Below are 8846 nucleotides of genomic sequence, written 5' to 3' on the forward strand. Positions count from 1 at the left end.
AGTCGTAACAATGTAACGTGCCCAGCATGTACACGCACGCATGCAGGGCTATTTACAATGCTACTGACTACAGGCCAGCGCGTGTGACGGAGGAAGAAAAGGAGGTTAGAGGCGAGTTGCTCGTAACATCGATAGACTCCACGTTTCTCTTTATCCTCGTTCACTGTATCGCTTACGCCAGCGCCGATGCCGCTCAACGCAGGAACGGACACCTAATAGCTGCGCTCTTAAAACGCCTGGCCTGCGCGGAACGCGTGGCACAGGCCCAGCGAAAGCGGGAAGAGCGGTCTTTCTAGATACCGCTCTAAACTCTCTTGGGGCAAATAATGCAAGTACACAAGTACACATGCAAGGTATGCGCTACGCCAAAAATTATGATTTTTTTAAGTAGGAAAGCAGCCACTACGCCATTATTCGTCTTCCTGCGGATAAGCGAAGTACTCGCTACACATCTGTAAGATGTTGTGTACACTTTGTTGATGCAGCATGTGGCTGATGACGGTGAAGAATTATGGCTGAGCACTTTGAAGTGAGTGGAAAGCTTTAAACCACAGACTCATTGCCCAACGAGCATTGTGTGATGCCTGGTTGTTATTTTACTCTTCTACCATGCTATATTACATAGGTTAACGTGATTTTTTGTCGAGCATGACGCCTGTATAGGGTCTTTTTGCAAATGAGTTTGAAGCGCCAGCGTGGCTCTGTTGTAGAATACTCGACTGGCACACAGAGTGCCCGTGTTCAAATCCCATTCGATCCTGTATGTTTCCTTTCCTTTTTTTCATGTCTGTCGGTTACGCCGACGGCGATGCCACTCAACGCAGAAACGGGCACCAAAGAGCTGCGCTCTAAAAATAAAGAGAAACAAGGAAGGCCACCCAGCTATCTGTTTCTTCAGGCTTGGCACTACTAGTGCACATCTGCCGTAATATTTTTTCATTTTCGTCCTCTTCTGCTTCACTCCAGAACGCTTGCTCCGATTTGTTTGGCGTGCGATGCAATAACTTTATTGGGTTAGAAAAGGAGTACAGAGAAAGAGAACGAGAGAGAGCAACATTATGTTAGAGAAAATGGAAAATTCTATAAGGGCAATATTTCTTTGTGAGACGAGATTCGAGGAAAGCGTCGTGACCCCTCGGCTATCTAGGCACGCTAGCAGAGCATATTGTCACGCGCGCTTCTTTTTGTCATTTTTATCTACTAGGTCGTTGCACGCGTAGCCGCCGAATTGCGCAAGCCGCGCCCGAACGTTTGGGAGCCTTTGAGGTTACCTTAGAATCTCCTTATAGGCTCGAGCGCGCAAACGCCAACAGTTGAGATTATTCTCGAACTAACGCGGCCACCAGCGGTAAGGCTCCAATGTTCGATGCCGTATGTATAAATGGCGACGCGCATACGGCAGAGCAGTTCATCGAATACCGACGCTCTGTTTGTCCTAATCAGTGTACAGTGTGTATTGCTGTAGTTTGACTTTCCGTTTCGCGGCCACAAATTTGGCCAAATAAAAAGTTTCATTTTGGACACGCCGACTGCTGCCTTCCTCGACCTCACGACCCCGTGCCATCTGGTTGAGGTGCTGTTCATTCATGTTCCGGACGCCCCCGTCAAGCAGCGAGCAAGCCACAAGCAACAAGGTCTACCGCCAGAGTACGCGCCTCTACCTGAATAGACTCGGCAAGCCAAGACCCTGACTTCGACCACAGCGACGAGGACAGCCGCTGCACCGATTCTGCTCCGGCAACCCAGGGAACCGCCAACGTTCCGCGGTTCATCATGCGAGGACCCGGAAACCTGGATTGAAACATACGGCCGTGCAGCCGCCTTTATGAATTAGAGCACCGAAGACAAGCTGCGTCACGTCTACTTCTACCTGGAAGACGCCGCAAGAACCTGGTATGCGAATCGGGAGTCCTCACTTCAAACCTGGGGTCTTTTCCGCATCGCATTCCTGCACACGTTCAAAAGTGTCGTCCGCAAGGAAAGGGCCGCTTCTTTGCTGGAGACGCGGGTGCAGCTAACAAATGAAAACGTCACCATCTTCACGGAAGAGATGACTCGACTTTTCAGCCAGGCTGATGCTGCGATGCCCGAAAGCAAAAAGTTCGCCGGTTTATGCGGGGTGTTAAACAAGAACTGTTCGCGGGACTTGTCCGCCGTCCGCCCACGACGGTCGCCGAATTCCTCACCGAGGCTAAAACTATCGTAAAAACACTTGACATGCGGACGACATAATACAACCGCTCTCCGCTGTCTCCAGACTATTCCGAAGGACTCTCGCTGGCCACCGACGACTTGCGGGAAACCATCAGAGTGATTGTGCGGGAGGAGCTGCGCAAACTGTTACCTTCGCCGCAGCATCAAGTGGATTCAATCGCCGACGTTGTCCGCGAATAAGTCCGGCAATTGCTTGGAATTGCCGAAGCACCGCAGGCTCAGCCGAAAGCGATGAGCTACGCCAGTGCCACAAGCCGCGCCCGCGTCAGGACCGCACGCCGCCGCAATTACGCCGACGGCCCTGGACCCCACCTCGCCCACGTTTCGGCTAGCGCTACCCGCCGAGGAAGACGGACGTTTGGCGTGCCTCTGACAACCGCCCGCTCTGCTACCACTGCAGAGAAGCCGGCCACACCTACCGCCGCTGCCAGTACCGAGAGATGGGGCTACGTGGTTTCGCCGAAACGCGGCGTGTCCACAGCGGGGTGAACGGCCACACGGCATCGCCAAATACCTCGTAGAACCGCAGTGGACACCCCGAGGACCTTCCCGATCTTCGACGCCAGGCCGCTACGTCTCACCCCAACGCGGACCATACATTGGCCCAACCCTGGGCCGGTCACCTAACCCGTATCCGGAAAACTAAGGGCAGCAACCGATGGAGGTGGGGTTGCTGTACGACGAAACACCGAACATCCTCCATCGCCGACCACGACGCCGCGACGAAATCTAAAGAGCACGCCGCGAGCCGAACGCAGCCCTGACGCCAAAACTTCGCGGCCCGAAGAAGACATGACGCAACGTCGAAGCAGCGGGACAAACCGACATAGCCGTGATCAGACGCCGCGACCTAACCGCAACGCAAGGCGACGAACTACCTGCCTGGACGTTCTCATCGACAGCCACAACGTCACCGCTCTCTTCGATACTTGAGCCGACTACTCCGTCATCAGCGGGCCGTTCGCTGCGAAGTTGAAGAAAGTAGCACTGCTTGAGAAGGCCCCGAAATCCGGAACGCTGGAGGCCATGTAATAACGCCGTCTGGAGTCTGCACAGCACGAATCACCATCAATAATCGCACTTATTCTGCGAGCTTCGTAATCTTGCAACATTGCTCCAGGGATGCCATACTTGGCGTGGACTTCTTAAACCAACACGGCACCGTCATCGACTTAAAAACCAAGTCAATTACTCTATTGTCGGACAAACTGACACCGCCGGGTATGAACTCATGTCAACGTGCCCTGAACGTACTCGAAGATCAAGTCACCATTCCGGCTAGATCCAGCGACGTAATTCCCGTCGGCAACGTAAAGGCTGAAGACACCGAAGGTGTCATCGACAACGATTAGCGTTTGCTGCTAGACCGTTACATTTGCGTCGCAGTGGCATTGCTCGGTTGCATAAAGGAAAAAGAAGCGTGATGCTAACGAACTTCAGCCAAGAATACAGACACCACAGCAGGGGCACGACGATTGCACTCATCGAAGAAATCTTGGCGGTCCACGATGCGCTTGCTTTTTCAGATTCTGACGAAGCTACAACGACGACCCCAATACCTGAGCGACCCTTAGACGTAAACCCAAGTATTCTCGCTCGCCATTAGCAACAGCTTCGATGCCTTCTGAAGGAATACAAGGACTGTTTCTCGTCGTCATGGCGACGCAAACCTGGAAGGCGTCGTTGAATCAGCAAACCTGGAAGTCGTCGTTGAAGGAGACCAGCATTTGTTCATCAACCGCGAGATTTGCTTCGCAAGAGGAATGGCCGAGCTGCGTTGAGGGAAAGCAACAGTGGTGCTTACGAATTTTAGCAACGAGCACAAGCACGTGAACAAAGGCATGACAGTTGCCTACATCAAAGAAATTGTGCAAACCACCAGTGCTTTCGCCCTCACCGATTGTACCGAATCTACACCGACGAACTGAGCTCCCCAACCAGCTTTCGACGTCAATCCGAGCCTTCCTAAGCGTAAGCAAGAACAGCTCAAAACCCTGCTCCTGCAAAACAAGGACTGCTTTTCGTCGTCGTCAAGAATTCGGCGGACCCCAGTTCCAAACACCGCATCATAACAGAGGAAAGTGCCAGGCCACCCCGCAGAGCCCGTACAGAGTTGCGACGCGAGAACGCGATGCATTAAAGAAATACGACGACGAAATGTTACGCTACGACAACATTCAGCCTTGCAAGAGTCCGTGGCCGTCACCAGAGGTGTTATTGAAGAAGAACGACGGCACCTTACGCTTCTGCTTCGATTATCGCCGGCTGCACAAAATCACGAAGAAGGACATCTACCCTCTCCCACGGATAGACGACACCCTTGATCGACTTTGCAACACGAGATACTTTTCTTTGATGGACCTCAAGACCGGCTACTGAGGATGCTGAAGTCGACGAGAGAGACAGAAGACCGCCTTTATAACCCCAGACGGCCTCTTCGAGTTCAACGTCATACCCTTTGGTACTTGCTCGGCACCTGCGACGTTCCAGCGGGTTATGGACACCATGCTGGTTGGATTGAAGTGGCAGACGTGCCTTGTGTACTTGGATGACGTTGTTTTTGCCTCAAACTTCGACTAACACCTCCGGAACCTTGAAGCTGTACATCAAGCAATCAAGACCTTCGGACTCACCCCAAAGCCAGAAAAGTGCCGCGTTCGCGTATGACGAATTCTTCTTCTTGGACCATGTCATTAGCAAGTCTGCAGTTCGCCCGGATCCACAGAAAACAACTGCGATTGCTGCCTTCCCGCCGCCCACCGACAAGAAGGTCGTACGCCGATTTCTGGGCTTGTGCGCCTATTACAGACATTTCGTCAAGGAATTTTCACGGATCGCCGAGCCATTAATGCAACTGACGAAGGCGGAGGTAGAAGTCAGGTGGGAAAGCGCGCAAATTCAAGAATTTAAACAATCTAAACGACGCCTGCAGCCGCCTCCAATACTTGCGCAATTTGACGCATACGCCGATACGGAAATACAGGCGGCCGCAAGCAGCGTAGGACTCGGCGCCGTCATTGTGCAGAATACCGACGGTCTGGAAAGGGTTATCAGCTGTGCGAGCCAGTCGATATCAAAGGCAGCACTTAACTATTCCACAGGAGTAAAAGAGTGCCTAGCCATCATCTGAGCTACATCGAAGTTTCGCCCCTATCCGTACGGCAGGCCCTTCAAAGTTGTGAGCGACCACCACGCATTGTGTTGGCTAGCTAATTTCAAAGACCCGCCAGGTCGCCTCGCACAGTGGAGCCTAAAAGTTCAAGAATTCTACATTACCGTCGTTTACAAGTCCGGCAGAAAACTCCGACGTAGACTTCCTGTCTCGTGCCCCCGTCGACACACCGCAAGACGACCAGGATGATGGCTGCTTCTTGCAAATCACAAGTGCCGACGACTTCGGTGAACGACAGCGATCCGACCCGGAACTCAGAGGCCTTAGGGAATACCTCAAGGGCAAGACCGCCATCGTTCCGAAAGTATTCAAGCGAGCACTGGTGTCGTTGTTCTTACAAACGGCGTTCTCGAAAAGAGGAAGTTCCCACCACTTCGAGCCAATTACCTTCCTGTGGTGCCTTCTGTATGGCGAGCAGAGGTCGTCCAGGCCCTGCACGACGACCCAACAGCAGGACACCTCGGTGTTTCCCGAACGCTGCCAAGAATACAGGGAAAGTACTAGCGGCCGCGCCTTGCCGCCGACGTCACTAGCTACATAAGGACTTGCAGAGACTGTCAGCGACGCAAGACACCACCAACAAGAGCAGCGGGCTTTCTTCAGCCGATGGAGCCACTTCGGTGACCGTACCAGCAAATCGGCATGAACCTCTTTGGGCCGTTACCAACGTCGACTTGTGGTGATAAGTGGATCGTCGTAGCTACCAACTACCTCACCCGCTACGCCGAAACACGGGCACTGCCCACAAGCAGTGCCGGCGAGGTAGCCAAGTTCTTCGTTGAGGACATCGTCTTACGCCATGGTGCCCCAGAGGTCCTCATAACGGACAGAAGTACCCGCCTTAACTGCGGATCTAACTCAGACGATTCTGAGTTACAGCCAAACAAGTCACCGCCGCACAACCGCCTACTACCCACAGACAAATGCCCTCACTGAGCGTCTACACAAAACAATAGCTGACATTCTGGCTATGTACGTCGATGTCGAACACAAGACCTGGGATGCCATGCTTCCATACATGACCTTCGGATACAACACGGCCGTGCTATAAACGACTTAGATGACGCCCTACAAGTTGGTCTACGGAAGGTACCCGGCAACGACGCTAGACGCCATGTTACCCAACATCCCCGACGAAGAAAACCTCGACGTCACTGTTTATCTTCAGCGCGCCGAAGAAGCCCGACAGCTCGCCCGCCAACGCATCAAGAATCAGCAAATGACCGATACGCGTTACAATCTTCGACGACGCTTCGTCGAATACAAGCCCGGCAACCGCGTTTGAGTCTGGACGCCGATACGCCGACGTGGACTCAGTGAAAAACTTCTTCGGCGATACTTCGGGCCATACAAGGTGCTGTGACGTCTCGGCACTCTAAACTACGAGGTCATACCGGACCGAATTAGGAAGTCCTCGCGACGCCGCGGACGACCTGAAGTCGTCCATGTTGTGCGCCTTAAGCCGTTTTCTACGCGGCAGCGAACCTGTGGACTTAGTTTTCGCTTTGCTATTGTAATTTCTTTGTGCATGGACTTGTTTTGCCCCCTTCTATGTTCTCTTACAAGAATCGGGCCGATGCTTTTTTAGAAGGGCCACTGCCACGCGGGCTTCTTTTGGTGTTTGTATAAAGGGGCACTGACACCAAAATTTTGCATCTTGTTTTTTCTGTTGCGATAAGTAGTTAACGGCCCACTGATCACGGCTGGAAAGCTCGTTTGCTCGAGCGCGCAACCGTTAATTATTTGGAGACGGTTTTATAGCACCGAGTCGCAGTTTCGGTTTCAGAGAGCGCCGAGGGAGGCAGGACCCAGAGTGGTGGCTGTGTAAGCATAGCTGGCTACATGAGCACACAAAACCGCGTGCACATGAGCACTGCGTCGACAACTCCTTTCAACGAAGGCTTCCTGGTGCTGGTACAATGCCCTCTGAGGCGTTGTAAATATGCGTGACCCCCCCCCACCCCGTGATGCACTGCCGAGGCGAGGACATCAGCCTTTGTACTCCCGTACAAGTCTCCCCTTATTTCCGTTGAAAAGGTCTGCTAGGAGTCAGTGGGAGAGAGCGCCCGCAACAATCGTGGCAGCCAACACAAACTCGTGAAACAGGTGGCCATTGGTTGTTTACTAGGACACCGAAGGCGCGTTTCGCATGGAGTGGGGCGACGCGCACTTTAAACGTGATTTTAAGTATGTTCTAGGCTATAATTTCCGTTGATATTTCGTAGATAATTCGTGTGTGTCCACATAAATCCATCACACGGGTTATCTCGCCTTCAAAATTTTGTGTCAGTGCTCCTTTAACTGGTCTGTTGCACGTGTGATCGCTGTTTTGCGCGGGCTGCCCCAGAATGTGTGGAAACATTCAAGATTGTTGTAGATCATTTTGTGAAGATTGCGCGCATGACGCGATAAGTCAAGAGTATTCCAGAGCTTGCGCAACCACCAGTAATAAGGCTGGAAAGTTCGATGCACGATGTATAAAAGACGGCGAGTGCAAGCAATGAGCAATTTTATCGGCGGACGACGCCCTGTTCGCCGCTATCAGTGTACAGCATGTATTGCTGTAGTTTGAGTTTTCATTTTTCGGCCACAAGTTCGGCCAAATAAAGAGTTTCTTCTTGAACAATATATTTTCTACCACCAGGTTTTTAAATGCGAGGCATTTTTTAGCGAACCTCAGCCACTTTGGGCGTTTCTATCTACGTATGTATCTATAAATCTAGCCGCCTATGTCTGGGTGCTCTCCTCGTCGTCTCTATAGGTTGTACATACCAAAATTTGCATGGTATAGGATGAGTGTATGACGAACAGAGTTCACTGATGACATGAATAACGCAAAATACCTCTGGCGCACGTCATGAAACCATTTCCCTCAGTCACGTGCAGCAGATACCCGCATACCAGTGTTCACGTTATGCGGGTATGTGCCTCAGGTAATAACTGAGTCTTAATCAACGCAGTAACCGCGAACGTACACATTGACAGGGAAGGAAAGTGATAATATTATTAATTGGGGATTTACGTCCCAAAAAGCACGATATGAATATGAGAGACGCCGTAGTGAAGGGCTCCGGAAATTTTGACCATCTGATATTCTATAACATGCACTGACATCGCACAGTACACGGGGCTCTGGTATTTCGTCGCCATCGAAATGCGACCGCCGCGGCTGGGATCGAACCCACGACCTTTGGGTCAGCAGCCGAGCACCGTAACCACTACACCACAGCGGCCGACGCAAGGAAAGTTAGGGAGCTGAAGACGGAGCACCCCTGGAGGACGCTGGGCTACCATGCACTCGTCCACGTGGCGCGCAACGTTGACCACGTGGATTACGAAATAACCGGGGTCATGCTTCCTACAATAACTCTGTCGAGAGGACCATGTCCCTCATGATTAGCGGTGACTTCAGCATTGATTTTTAGATGCGAAGCATCTTAAGGCGGGGCTTTGTCCCTCC

Source organism: Rhipicephalus sanguineus, chromosome 8 (assembly GCF_013339695.2).
Source record: "Rhipicephalus sanguineus isolate Rsan-2018 chromosome 8, BIME_Rsan_1.4, whole genome shotgun sequence".
NCBI lineage: Eukaryota > Metazoa > Arthropoda > Arachnida > Ixodida > Ixodidae > Rhipicephalus > Rhipicephalus sanguineus.